Source organism: Acartia tonsa, chromosome 13 (assembly GCF_053477335.1).
Source record: "Acartia tonsa isolate MP-2025a chromosome 13, ASM5347733v1, whole genome shotgun sequence".
Taxonomy (NCBI): domain Eukaryota; kingdom Metazoa; phylum Arthropoda; class Copepoda; order Calanoida; family Acartiidae; genus Acartia; species Acartia tonsa.
Window position 1 is genome coordinate 19,715,588 of NC_137272.1, and position 16,174 is coordinate 19,731,761.

General features: G+C 33.2%; 1 protein-coding gene and 2 long non-coding RNA genes across 4 annotated transcripts in view; 2 read left to right on the plus strand and 1 right to left on the minus strand.

Moving 5' to 3' along the window:
- LOC145335437 (uncharacterized) overlaps positions 1-16,174 on the minus strand; it is a 74,563-nt gene that overhangs the window by 20,499 nt on the left and 37,890 nt on the right. The gene's annotated exons all lie outside the window — the stretch shown is intronic.
- On the plus strand, positions 7,498-7,950 carry LOC145335500 (uncharacterized). Its single transcript, XR_013885236.1, has 2 exons — positions 7,498-7,593; positions 7,734-7,950. It is a non-coding gene; the product is annotated as an uncharacterized LOC145335500 (long non-coding RNA).
- LOC145335501 (uncharacterized) lies at positions 13,620-14,067 on the plus strand. Its single transcript, XR_013885237.1, has 2 exons — positions 13,620-13,696; positions 13,851-14,067. It is a non-coding gene; the product is annotated as an uncharacterized LOC145335501 (long non-coding RNA).

Sequence of the window (16,174 nt, forward strand, 5' to 3'; positions counted from 1 at the left end):
AAACATAAATTATAATATCAGATTTCGAGAGATATAAATCAAGTCCAATAACAATCACTTGCATTTCCGTTTACCCTGTAAACTCGGGAACAATATAATAGTATGTTATTCTAATCTGATAACAGAGATATCATAATTTATGTAGAATTTTCCCACTCAAGGTTATATATCCAGTGGTAAAATTTACGTCTTCTCTCTTGACAGGGGGAGACCAACCATATACAATACACGTCGACTAAATAAGTCGATCCCTTCAAAAATATTTATACACAAAAATATAAAAAAGGAAAATTGTATATGTATAAGTTTTGAATCTGTATAATCTAAACAGAGTCAAACGTGTAATACAAACTATACAAATATACGCATGTCACTGCGTAACCCAATATATACAAAATTGAGTTAAAAGTTAAAATATCTAATACAAACTACGTAAATCACACAAGCATAAAAAATATTATTAGACAACCTATATATATATGCCTTGAATTGAGATGAACTTGATTAGTTATTAAGCTTATAACCAATCTACATACAAAAAAAATATGTCAAAAACTTTAATTATAGTTAGAAACCGGAAACGCCCACTCAGGATCTAGCAGTAGCGAAAGTGGGATAATAAATAGATTTTGGAAAAATAAGTTAGTTTATCATAGAACTCCAAGCAGTGAAGACCTTAACTATTAGTGTAAGTGTATCAGTCAGAAAAGTAACTTTTGATTGTGGATATAAGCATCTATTAAATAAACTTAACTGTTTAACAATGTATTCTAAGATAATATTAATAATACTAAGTACGTACTACTATAGTACAACAGCAGACACAATGACAGACTTGATACCCACTCACTATCAAAGTGGAGAATATATAGGCTACACGGCTGTAGCAATTCAATCCATTCAAGTTGATATATCTGTAGGCAATACAGCGCCTGAAATAGCAATCTATGATGGCCTGAAGACTCAATTAGACATTAGCTACGATGGACGCACATTCACTTCAGCACAAACAAAACTTATAGGCAAGTTATATACCAAAAAGATTAAGGACTTGCTTATTGAAGTAATAAAACTTATCCGCAAAATCAAGGAAGCTATTGAAACAGTAACTCCTTTAATAAGTTCTAACCGCATTGAAGTGACTAATAACGTAAATAAACTTTCTTATAAGCTAGATCATGATAAGTTTGATTTTACACAGTTATTGCTTGCGGAGATAGTACCACAAATTGTAAGTGGTATAACTCTTCATGCCAAAGCAGCTAACTTTGTGCAAACAGCAGAATACTCTTATGTTGATAGCTTGAGCAACTTAGCCATCACGAACTTAGAAGAGCTTAAAGCAGACTTAAACTTCAGACTTACTCTAATTCAAGATCTTGCAAAGACAGACATCACAGACTCTATTAAAACTTTTGTAAGGCAAGAGCTTAACTTGGACTATACTCATAATCTTGGATTGGAAGTCCAAAGTCGTTTAAGTGGTGGTACCACATCATTCACCACTATCCTATCCATGGAATTAAGTTCTGAGCCAATAAAAATCTACAGATATGCACCAATTCCTTTTGATGAGTGCTATATCGATTCCATTTATTACTTGGATAAAACCAAAAGAGTATACAGACAATCTTACTATAACGCTTATCTACTGGTTGAAGCTGACCAGTGCCTTAAGGGACTACTTAGTGTTAATGAAACATTGATAACCAAGCACTGCCCTTTGGCAAAACAGACTTATCCCTACGCTCATGTGCAAGATGGAATTGTCTTTACTAGCTTGAGTGAGAATACTAATCGCAGTTTAGAGAATGCATCAATAACTATTACATCCACTCCTTTTATTATAACAGGAGGATCATATAATCTCACATTGGGAGATACGATCACACAGTTCGCATTAGGATATGACCGACAGACCACGGCACGAACTTTACCATTTGCGTCAGAATCACTGTGTCCACCAAAACCTAAAGAACCATTGACCATTAGAACTATCTTCGCTCATATAGAAGAAATAGCTATATACGTGTCGATAACAATTATCATGGTCATAATATTAGACAGGATCACTACATTCCTAGTCAGACTCTTGAAAAGAATATTAAGAGTATTTCAGAGGAGTTTGCGTATACGCGGTAGAACGCTTATCCCTCAACGACCAGATGCACATCATCATAACCTAACGGTAATCTACGGCAGGAGAGGTCACCCCGCCGCGACTACCGCTAGTTATCGACCTAGAAACTCAAACAGAATAGTTAGATAAATATACAAGTTAACATGATTCCTATGACTTAACTTCTAATGCATCCAGATGGAAAGACTTACGGACATTCCCAATGATATAAAAGACTTTGCCAAACGGAAAATATAACACTCTCGTAATTACCTATACAATATTGTACTTATATTCTTGTACGTTCTTATAAAAATCTCCACGTTATTATTATATGAGTTATCTAAAAGGGTAATGATAGAAACGGTAAGAAAATAAAACCACATATATAGTAACTATGATACCAAAAGAACATAGTAGGTAATGTTATTACTCATTTAATTGTTATAAAACAAGCGAACTTAAAAAAAAAAAAAAAAAAAAACTAGGCTAAACGCTTCATAAAGGTAACAATTTAATTTAATTATTATCACTACTAACGTGACAAACGAACAAGTAACGCTTATAGAGTAGCTACGTAAATAGAATTTTACATATATTAAACCAGTAATTAACAAGTATATATGTAACTTAAAATCTCTATATTTATTTTAACAAAAGTAGATAATCTTTAGAAAAAGGTATAAAATTTTGACAAATATTTCTCTTTGGTGAAAATTATAAAGTTAAGACAATTTCGAAAACAGAATATAAATTTTCATTTAACAAAATCTTTGGAAAACAAAATTGTGATAATAAGAAAGATTTCTGACAAGTTTTAACAAATTTAGTTAATATATTTCTTTTTTTTGACTTAAGCTGTATACTGGCACATAAGAAAAAAAAATTCCGAGATCATTAAAAACAATTGAGCAATAAATGCAAAAACTTATATATATATATATATAGGCACACAGCCTATCAACGACTCTACTTGAATCAGGAAAATTCTATTTGGTGGAAATAAAAATTTAGATTTAACTTTAATGACAGGCCTAAGAAAATTTTACCCCGAAACTTAAGTTTTACGGCTATTGTAGTAAGAATTAAAGGGATGTAAATTTCTATAGTTTTGAAGAGGAATGATATATACTCTAAACCTTAATAAGTTAAATAATCTTCCTTAATGAAATTACCCGATCAATGAAACTACTTTAATTGCTCAAATATTAAAATTTACAAACAGTCTTTACATATCTCTCTTACAAGTACTTAAATAAGCATATTTGAATAGCTTTGTCTAACGTCAGTCCTTCAGTCTACTTAGATATTGGTTACAAAAAAAAAATATATGCTATTTACAGGTCCTCTATATATATCACAGCACAATTAAGATTCACGATTATGCACAGGGATGGATATAAATGAAAAGATCAGAGAAAAGGTACTGAGGCGCAAGTTCGATTAAATATCTATATACATAACCCTTAAAAGCTAACAAGAATGAATAAATTGTGATATAAGGCTGAAAATTAAAATTGTTAATATAATATTGAGAAAAGAGATTTAGTTCAACTATGACAAAAGTAATTGAGATTACACGAAGTTTTAAATTAGGGGAAAAGAAAATACAACCTTATACCATTATTTCCTTACATACTAAGTCCCTTACAAGCTAACATGTAATGATATAACAAAATAACATTGGTGTAAATCATTTGGTCTTGTACAGTATGAAAGTCATAACGTCTAATATTTTACTAAATAGTAATCACTATTTTGACTAGTTACATAGATTAAGAATTTTGTCACACGTGTCTGAGCAGTTTTTTTTTTGTCTAGTAAAATTTACAATGTCTATGACCAAGCTAACATTCGCCACTTCAGCGCGTACGCTTAGGGCCGGCAGAACCCCGTCGCCGAGGGACACCTTCAGCATCGGACTCCTCCCTGCTGTTATCCGACGAACGCGCAACTGAAGTCAGGCTAGCCGTCTCTGAGGCAGTCTCTGGCGGAAGAGATGGGGTGGGAGTCTCGACTGTAAGACACAGCCGCTCTAAACCTCCAACCACTCTCTCTGGCAATGGGAACCGAATCTCACTACCCATGGAACCGAACTGGCTGGATGGTATATCGATCTCGAACACGTTCACCAGAGGAAGTGTATCTTCCGCTTCCTAAAATAGGGAAGTAAATATTAGTTAAAACAGAACATCTTAACAAATAATCAGGGAAAAATATAATAATGCTTACCCATATAGATAATTGAGCAGCCCTGATACTTTTAGAAAATTTTTATTAACTCCGCTAAAGTCATAATGCTAACCATTGGAACGGGAATAGCACCATGATTAAAATAACTTATTGTATATACGCATAGCTAAAGTCACCAAATTCTTTACCTCAAGTCACGTAGTTTTGGCGACTAATAATATTAAACGAATGTAGCAAACTTACCGCTGAAAGGTCCGCTGCAGATGGGGAATCAATGCGACTTAAGCACAGAGATGAACTATAGCTGGATCCTTCTGCAGACCCGCCAGTACTGGGTGGGCTAAACCTTAGCATGTTTGTATAGTGTTCCTCCAGATTGACTGAGTTGGTCGCCTAAAATATAATAGATCTTATTAGTTTAATCGCGACGCCAACAAAGAATCTAGGAAAATCAGGAAATGAGAATGCCTAAAATCCTGTAAAGCTATATGATTAGGTAGCAATTCAACCCATTTTATACTAGAATTAAAATCTTAGATCGGTTCAAAAATGCTTATACACCATACATTTTAAGATTAATATTCTACCAATAAAAGAATTTTAGTTGCAAATACCTCTAGATACGTGTACAAATATACAGCCTCTTTCTGAAAATTAATAGAAAAACTAAAGCATGGATACTTACATGTAAACGCTCTGTTTGATCAAAGATCAACGGACGGAAGCCAGGGCTTCCCGTCGATGTGTCCAATCCCGCAGGCACATTACTTCCAGTAACTCGATCCTCAGTGGCAGACAGACGGTGTACGGCAAACAGCCCAACTCTGGACCTTACTTCTGCTGGAGTCGATGGACTAGCAGAGGGAGCCTAAAACAAAAAGAAAACATTAAAGTCTTGATCTAACATTTAAACCCCCAATGAGAAACGTGCGGCACGAGCAAACTCTTAACCTTCCCAGAGGGAAACAATATTAGGTTGCTAATTAAGATTTTAGTAAAGGTTAACTGGTATCTCAATTTAATTGCGGTAACCGAGCGGATTTCTCTGGCGACATAAAACGACGACAAACGGTGAGCGATATATATGGAAGAGCCGAAAGTCAACGTTGAGGAAGTGAGAATAGGACAGAACAACCCTGCAACAACATGATGCTTTATTAGACAAAACGGGTGGCTAGAAAAAATTATACAAAACAGAAAAGAAATATACAACAGAAGAAAACTCACCTGTGTATCTGACAGAATATCATCAATCTCAGAGGACGCGGCTTCATACATGGTATCCGACGGCTCCGCAGTTGGCGACATAGCCCCAGATCTAGTCCTGTTGGTCCTGTTACCGCAGTGAAGAAGCTCAATGGTCCTGACGCCTATGTTTCGGAGGCGCGTACATACATCTCTTATCCAGCGAGCCAGCGACCTGTCTGAGGTGTTGTCAATACGTGTTAGAGTCTCAAGCCCTACAGCACCGAAGAAGACCACTATGAGAGCACATGAAAACAAGCCTAAACCCAACAACATGTTAATTAAGCCATCCATGTTGAATGTGTCCAGACTCGTCTTCTGGTCTCTCCTCGACTCGGCAGACCCAGAATCACCTCCGGCAACATCGTCACCAATGTCACCGCAGGAGTTCTGCATCACCGAATTGAGGAGAGACCAGATGATTTGTATCGTTCTACTAAGCATCAGTGAGAGATGCTCGTTGCCAAACATCTCCCCTTGATCCCTTTCGGACTCTACAGTATCAAAAGTACTTGTACTCCCATAGTCATCGACATCAGCAAGGCTTGGCATCCCAGACTGGTCGCTGTACACTGAACTCGAGTCGTCTAAGGAGTTTTCAAGAAACGAGGAATTGGCAAGAGTGGCCGCAGCCGCTCTCATTGATTCCTCGAATCTTTCCTTAATATTCTGATGCGCGTCCAAACTGTCAGGTATATACATTATGAGCGAATGTAAATTTAAAATAGAGGACTAGAGATTCTGAAAGGCAATATAGTAAAGTTAATTTTATGAAAAAGACTGTACACACGAATAATTTTTTTTGTATTCTAAGCAACTATGGTTGAACCTCCTAACCATTAAAACTTTGATTTATCATCTAAAAGTAAAATTCTTTAAGTTAAAGAATATGTAATTAATCTTACATGATTCAACGCTTAAAAATAGCTATCGTTAAGCTATTCAAACATTAAAACTTTGTTTTATTAGATTCAATTAAGTTAAAGAATATGTAATTAATTTTACATGATTCAACGCTTAAAAATAGCTATCGCTGAGCTATCAAAAACATATTCATTATGATGTATCAAGCAATTAAAAACGTATGTACTAGCTAAATCTGAATATCTTCAATGATGTTTTAAAAACACTTTAGATAAAGCTAGCTAAATATAATTTTTGTAAGCGACCATTTTAAAATAAATATGGTTAAGTTACTCGTAACGTAAATAACCTATCAATTAGCGTCATTATAATTGAATTAAGTAAAAAGAAAATCTTATTTTAAAACCTATAGTAAAATTGTTTTAGAAGATTTGAATCAGGACTCAATAAGTTTTGATTATAAAAAGGGGAACGCTGTAATCAAAAGTTAAAACGAATAGAATGATGGAACATATCTGTGTCAATATAAGTTTTGTTTACGATGAACGAATTTAACTTTTGCAGACGGAAAACGTAAACAAAACAAGGTACATCAATTTACCTGATGACTCAGATATGTCCTATCAAAACTACAAATATTATATAAAACAAAATTGTCATATATTGAAGATGTACCCATATTGCTTCTAACTCACTTTCGTTTAAAAATACAGTGATAAAGGCCTTATCGACGAAGAAAATAAGAATCTTGAGTCTTCAATAGCGGCTAACGAATGCAATAATGGGCATATCAACGATCTATAACATAAAAACATTCATATAAAACAAACGGGTTACTATATTTTATCACTTTTATATAAATTCTCTTGGAATTTAGCGGTAAAATTTAAACACTTGTCGTATGAGCATCTTGGCTAAATATGAATCTTCACTAAAGGGTTAAATTGACCAAAAATTATGAAAAAATATAAAATATTGTTAAATCTACAAAATAATGTATTTTAGTATTTTCTTTAAAAAATAAGTCTTTCTAATAAATTTTATAAAAATGTACACAAATTGTTATGATTTAAACCAGTTTATTTTGATATCAATTAGGCCAGTAAACTATAAAAGCTGTCGCTGTTAAGATCAAAGTTGCATTTTTAGTTATATAAGCAGATTTTAATCAGGTATTTAAATTCAATTTAATATTAATTTCTATCAAAAAAACCATTTATTTTTGATCTAATTTGAATAAGTTCTTTTTAATAGGGCATTTATAAGTGATAATTGTTATTACATTATTCTAAATATGTCTATTTTATTACAGAATTTACGGAAACCGTGTATTGTTTGTGTTACCCACTGTTGTTTTGACTGGTGCCTTACTCAATACAGGCTGTACTGACAGCTAGTTTTGCAGTTAAGTGTTTGTGTCAACAACTTGGGTCAGCCCTGGAATTGTCCTGGAATTCCCCCTCATTCGTTTAAACAAGTATGTTTTTATTTGTTGTGTTCATTTTATGAAATATATGTGAAAAAGTTTATTTATTGAGTTTGTTATTTTGGCAGTGTCCGGTTGGTCTGTTAATATCTGATTAGGTCTGTAATGCCCAGACTACAATTCTGATTAAAAAAGCTTGACTACAAGAAGCTATTTTGAATTACTATTTATTGACAATAGTTATGCTCTCTTAGTAGTATCTACAAGAAATCATTGCCAAAATAACAAAATCATTCACATATATATTTGGAGTAAACTAAGCTGAATTATTTATAATTTAAGTGAAAAAAAAAAAAATCACAAAACCTCTTCTCAGAGACAAAAATATCATTTTAGATAAGTTATTTCAGCTTAGCAACTCCTTTCCTCTCGTCGACTTATTTCAAGTTTGCAAGATTAAGAGAAATTTGTCGTATTGTTCGTCGGAAATACGTAGCGAAAGCTTTAATAGAAGCGTATATTATAAAATCTTCGGAGCTTAATAGTTTGTCTGCTATTCTAATTTCTAAAACTATTGTTCTAAAAGGCATTTGAAACTTACAAATTAAAGTCATAAATTTATTACTTTATAAAAATAGCCTAAAACCATAGTATCAATTTATTATTATTAGTTGAAATATCATAGTATCAATCTATTATTATCATTATTTGAAATATCATAGTATCAATTTATTTTATTTGATAATATCATAGTATCAATTAATCATATGTTATATGTATCTAATGAATGTTTCATTACGCAAACACGATAACCCGCGGAGCATGCAAAAATTTGGTTGTCTCCGTGAATGCAGGTTTCTCTCTGTGTGTAAAATTTCTCTGTGTGTGTAAGTTTTCCTCTTTGTGTAAACCCCTTTTTTTTTGGTGTGTGGGTATAAATAAAATATTTGAGTTAACACAATACAGCGGGACTGTAGAAAAAACGCGCGGGCGTACGACACGCGTATTACTTCTCTTATTTAAATTATTTTAACTCGTTGCTCAATTAAGTGTTGCTTAGTATCTTACACATTATATAAAATACACACTAAAACTTCTTTAAATAATCCCTTAGAGTTGATGCATGTGTTGATTAAATACATAACTTGTACTTTAAGGAAATAAATATAGTCAATGCATGTGTTGCTTAATACATAGATTGTACTATTAAGGATCAACATTAATAAGCAATACTTAGCATCTTACACACAATGTAAAATACACAGTAACAAAATACACACTAAACTTCTTTATATAATCCCTTAGGGTCAATGCATGTGTTTATAAATACATAACTTGTACTTTAAGGAAACAAATATAGTCAATGCATGTATTGATAAATACATAAATTGTGCTATTAAGGAACAATATTAATAAGCAATATTCAGTAACTTAGGTTTCATTATTAATTGAATAACAGCAGAAATACATAAACATATTTTCTTTCTATAAATATTTCAACAAACCAATAGTGATTTAAATTATATCACATACAGATTATACTATGGAAACCAGGTCTAAATCAAAGAAGGAAGGGATAGGTGTTCACCCAAATCTCTTGCCTTCTGACCAAGGGGTAGGGGAAGGCCAGGGAGGTTCTTCCCAGGTATTGCCCAACCCATCCACTATTATTGATTCTCGAAATAGTTTAGTAGTGGGGGGAGAAACCCAAAATTTGGATCATACTATGCCACCCACAAACCTATTGTCAAAAGCATTTTCACTACTAAGTAAGGGAGGGGAAACCTTGCTTAACTCCTTTCAAAAATCCCCTTCTGTAGAAACTCAATCACAGTCGTCTAGAGCAACTAAGTCTCTACCCTCACAATTTCTTAATTTATCTGGAACATCACCAAAGGTTTCTTCAAGGCAATTAATAGTTAATCCTATTGCTTCTTCCTCTAAGCAAGGAGGAAAGGGTATTGTTTTGGCTTCTCCTTTGTCCAGTTCTTCTCCAAGAAGACCAGTATCAGTTTTAGGTCGTATATTTCAAAGGAATAAGATTCCTACAGCTTCTTCTAGCAGTTATGTCCCAAATACTACTGCAAATACTTTTCTCCCAGAAACTCCACTGCATTCTCAGGAACATGAATCTCATCAGACTCCCAGGCAAAGGCTTCCTCTTCCTGCATCTTGTCAACAATCACTGGAATGGGACAATAATGATATTGTCATTGAAGATGAGGTCTTCATTGAGAGCTTCACCCCTTCAGGCAAGCATGGTAAACATGAGCTTCTTGTTAACTTTAGGATTAGAATAATTGAGCTTTATCAAGCAATTGAAAATCCAACTCTTGTCTCTAATTTGAGTACTTTTCTTGTGCTGGAAGAATTAAGTGACCTTCAGGATTGGATAGGAAAGCTTCCTCCTAATATGGTCCCTGAGGAATTGGAAATTGTTGAGGATTTGGAGGAAAAGATCCCAAACTTGATAGATTTTTTCTTGTCTGTCCACAAAAATGAATCTTCATCACATTCTTCCACCAGGACAAAATCTTCTGAGGTCAAATTCAGATTTGATATTCCCAAAGAGGCAAAAAATTATACATATGATCATGAGCACTCCCATAGTTTTTCTTCACCTGTCCTTGATAATACAGTCCAAATAGAAAAAGACTATGACACTAACTCTTGTCACATACAAGATCCTTCTTCTTACCCACAAGCTCATCATTCTTTACCCAGTCAAATATATCAGCCTTGTGTTGACAAAAAATGGTTTGAGCAAGAACTTGTTAAATGCAAGAAAGACTTGGAAATTAAAATTTCTTCTGTCTGTTGTGATTGGAAAAAGGAGCTTTCTCATTTCTCTCAGCATCTTGAGTCAAAATTTGAAGGATTGTTACAAGATAGGATATCTCATGAATCCAATTGTATTAAGATTAAATGCATTGAAGCAAAAAATGAGACACATAAAAGCTTGTTGAGTTTTGAGAATGCAGTTGTTCAGGAATTCAAAACTCTTCATGAAAATAATAAAATGTTCAAGGAAAGTCTTAAGATTTTGGCTGATCAGATTCAGGAGTTAAGATCAGACTTTCTTGTACACGTTAATGATTCATCTTCTAATATCAAACATGGAGAAAAATCTTCTTGTGTTGTTTCAGAAACCATTGTTAATGATAAAGTCTCTGAAATACAAGAAACTCCTAGGTTATTAAAACCCACAGTTCCTAAGGAAATTTTTCCATCAAACCAATGTGTTTTATCCTCAGCACATGATTCTTTCTCATCTACTAATGACTCTAGTAGATTAATGTCAAATTGTTCAGGACTTCTCAGAAAAATTCAGTTCTGTTGCCAACAAATCAATGAAATTGTACAAGAGAAGGTAAATAATACCACTTCTCGTGCAAGAGTAATTGAAATTCAATCATTTGATTTAATAACTCTCAGAGATCTAAAGAAGGAATTGTATAATCTTGAAATGAAAGCTGAAAAAATGAAGCTTGAGAAATGTATTGAGTTAATAGATAGGACTCAGGAAAAAATTAAACTTTGGGAGTCATCTGTTACTCAACAACAAAAAGCTTATCATCTCCATTTGTCTTCTGAGAAAAATCTTCTGAAATCTATAGATCTTCCAATATTTGATGGCTCTCCATATGGACAGACGATTTATACATTCTTGTCAACTTTCTTCAGATTTGCTGAGAAAGCATGTAGTCCAGCTGATCAAGCATTATTAATTTACACAACTTATTTAAGTGACCCTATCAAAAGGGAAGTAGAGTCCTTTCAAGATGATATAAATAAAATAAAGGACCATCTCATTGATCGCTATGGAGATTTAAGAGCTATTGCTGAGTCAAGGTTGCAAGCAATAGCATCTCTCAGACATCCAATGCCTTCTTCTGATCAATTTCAAATTGATTACTATAAAAAAGTATATCAAAGTCTACTTCAGGTTGAAAGTCTTTGTCAGGCAGATCTTGTCAATAAAAATGATATTGACAGTGTTATATTCACTTCTACCTATGTTAAGCAACTTGTCTCTAACATGCCTGATTCTATTATAGATTCCTTCAGTGAAAGAATTGAGAAGGAAAAAGCTTTGGATCAACCTAAAGGTGAGTTTCATTTCTATGTTCTGAAAGAAATAATAGAACAACAATGGAAGAAACTTTCAACCAAAAGCAATATCAAATTTATAAAGGATGGAACAACTCATTTCAAGGGTAAGTCTATAAATGTGATTGATGCCAATGAAGCAACTACTCTTGGGTTTAATTAAAAGGAAATTTGCATTTGCATAAATTTTACTTTGATTGTTCCTTACCTTACATTCAAGTGTGAAACTATGATTTGCTATTTAGGCTGAATCTATGTTTTGCACACTTATACATCTAACATGTTGTATCCTGGAAATATTGAGTTAATACTTTAAACCTACATTTGGATTAGACATCCACTTAATCTTTTCTGCATTTACACATGAACTTCTTCCTGTATTGGAAAATTATTTCACCAATATATTCATGCACATTATTGATGTGTTTATTTAAATTCATCCCTATGATTTCAGCACATACATAAAAATGATCATAACCAGCTTCTTTCTGTTGTGCTAATATTTGGAACACAAACAATATTGATACTATGATTGGCAATTTGAGTAAATCATATGTTTCAATATGTAGTTCTTTTTCTGTTGTGCTAATTTTTGTAAACTATTCCATGCTACATTCCTGCACATTATTAACATGTGCACATTTGGATCATTCATCCATAGCTATGTCATTTGCACATCAATATGTGCACACATCTTTTGGATTATTCATCCATAACTATTTCAATTGCACATCAACATGTGCCCACATCTTTGGATTATCCATCCATAACTGTTTCATTTGCACATCAACATGTGCACACATTTGGATTATTCATCCAAAAATATTTCATATGCACATCAACATGTGCACACATCTTTGTATTCTTCATCTCTAACTATTTCATTTGCACATGAACATGTGCACAAATCTTTATGCACATTAATATGTGCGCACATATATGGATTATTTATCCATGTTACTCTTTTATGCACACTCAAGCTGTGCACATCCACACTCTTTCTTATGCACTTCAATCTTTGCTATCCTTTGGATTATCATCATCCTACTATTATGCACATTTAAACTGTGCACACTTAAACTCTTTCCTATGCACTACAACTTTATTAATTTTGGATTTTCATCCATCTTATATTTATTTTACATTCAAGCTGTACACACATACTTAGATTATTTATCAAAGTTATATTTTGTTTAAAGATTATCTGTTCTGAAACCTTAGCTTATCTAAGTTTGTTGTTATGTTGCACATATTTGTGCATATTTTTGTTTGTAATTGAAAACAAATCACATGTACTGTTCAATTCATAAATATATTTCACTTTCTTTGCTGATTGAATGTACTATGGTTAAGATTTTGCCTATAACCTATTGTATAACTTAAAGTAGTCAAAGCTCATACGATCAAGATTATTGTTTGAAAAATGTTATCATTTTTTTTTTTTATTCCTTCGCTGTGGGAGTGTCGTATGAGCATCTTGGCTAAATATGAATCTTCACTAAAGGGTTAAATTGACCAAAAATTATGAAAAAATATAAAATATTGTTAAATCTACAAAATAATGTATTTTAGTATTTTCTTTAAAAAATAAGTCTTTCTAATAAATTTTATAAAAATGTACACAAATTGTTATGATTTAAACCAGTTTATTTTGATATCAATTAGGCCAGTAAACTATAAAAGCTGTCGCTGTTAAGATCAAAGTTGCATTTTTAGTTATATAAGCAGATTTTAATCAGGTATTTAAATTCAATTTAATATTAATTTCTATCAAAAAAACCATTTATTTTTGATCTAATTTGAATAAGTTCTTTCTATTTTGTATATTTTAATAGGGCATTTATAAGTGATAATTGTTATTACATTATTCTAAATATGTCTATTTTATTACAGAATTTACGGAAACCGTGTATTGTTTGTGTTACCCACTGTTGTTTTGACTGGTGCCTTACTCAATACAGGCTGTACTGACAGCTAGTTTTGCAGTTAAGTGTTTGTGTCAACAACTTGGGTCAGCCCTGGAATTGTCCTGGAATTCCCCCTCATTCGTTTAAACAAGTATGTTTTTATTTGTTGTGTTCATTTTATGAAATATATGTGAAAAAGTTTATTTATTGAGTTTGTTATTTTGGCAGTGTCCGGTTGGTCTGTTAATATCTGATTAGGTCTGTAATGCCCAGACTACAACACTCGAACGCAAGCTCCGCTCGCAAAGACAATTATTATATAAATGAGCATAATTACTGGGCTGCCAGCTTTTTATAACCTCGCTCAAATCCAACCCCTATCACTTTTGACCGCCCAAACATAAACAAAGGGTTGACAACTTATTGTTACGTAAAATTTAATTACGGACGTCGAACGATATATTTTGTAGATATTAAGTCTATAAGGTACACTTGACAACGACGTAATGTAAGATATTAGTCTTTAAAATGATTAAAATTTATTCATGTTAAAAATAACATAAATACAGCTAATGCCAACAATGGTATAAACCATATGTACATATACAAAATATACAAACAAAGGGTTACCAACTATTGTTAGTAAAATCTTATATTTTTACATACATACGAGTAATGTAACCAAAGAAAATAATACGATATGTAAATACTAATTGTACTTATACATTTTTATATAAAATATTGTTTATATTCAGGAAACAGTTATATTTAACAGAAATAGAGATAACTAACCAATCCATTATAGGTCTATCTGTAACGAAAGAATTTCTAGAATATCCCAGGGATAAAAGGATTAATAAAAGATTATTAAAACTTCTTTTGTTTAGATTACCATAGCCAGGATACCCCAAGGAACCGGTTGGAGCACGCGCACTAACTCTTTTTAGGATCTACCATGGACCAGCCTGGAGATAACCTAGATGATCATGGAGTATTGGAGCCCTACCACCACCCTACCTTGGACGGATTGCGGTTGTGTTCCTGTCAACACCTTGACACTATAGACGAGAACAACAACATTATCACCACACCAGAGTACGATGGATTCTCAGAGAACCTGTCCATCACCATCAGGAATTTCTTGTTAAATACAGCCCTGAATACCAGAGAAGATAGTAGAGTGGAGACCGATAGTGACATTAGCTCCAGCAGCACACTATCCCTCTCTACAAATGACCTCAACCAACTCTACTATGACCTGGAAAATCACTCAATCACCTTGGACGAGAATGGTAACGAGGTAGCACAAGTGGACGCCCTTGGCTACATATCTACCTCACCCCCAACTTCAACCTACACTTCGAACGAGAGCACTTCACCACCTAGTTCATCATCAGAAGAAGCTGAACTATCCAGAACAACCAACGCAAAAACATTTATTGATGTGACAATGTTAGATAAAACTAAACCCCTCAAGAAAAGAATGTATTCTATTTGGGAGGTTTATCATCTTGTATACCCAGCTATGAAAATACGCAAAGCATACTTTCTTAATGGAAAGCGTATTTAGCTTAGCTTGGAATACATTTATAGTTTATTATATATGCCTATATACTGGGACTACTAAACTTTTTCTTTTTCTCTTTTTTCTTTTTTAACAACTTACCCCCATTGGAGATGCGATCCTCAATTTTCAAATTCTTTGAACGTACATACGAGACTTTTACAGAAATGCTTCGCATCCACAACTATCTATCTATGCTTGATATAAAGTCAACACTTTATAGATCATATTATGAACCTTTGATTGACACGTGCCCTGCAATTAACTAGTAGCACTCAGGGGCAAGACACAATTACTTTAGCTAGGCCCAAGGCATTATTTGTATCAATTTATGCATTCATAGGCCTATCCTTACCTATATGACACCATATATGGGTAACGCTAGCCTATTCATGGTAATCTGTATGTGATTTGCTAATAGTATATGTTTATTAAAGATATTATGTTTATAGTTAATGTAATCATACAAACAACTAGTTCAAATATGTATGCCTACAACCATGCCTGATTTACGTCACATATTAACACACAGATATTTAATTGCACAGAAAAACACTAAAATCCTGGTCCAGAGCTAATGTTATAGCATGTACCTCTTGAATTTATTGAGTTATTTACTAACTCTCCTACCATCAACTTCTCTTTCTGGCTTTAAAAGGTAATGACTTAGTTGTTTGGCATGCATTGTAGTTTAAATTTAGGCCCCTTAGTACTTAGCATGAATTGAGCTCAGGCCTTATGTTAGA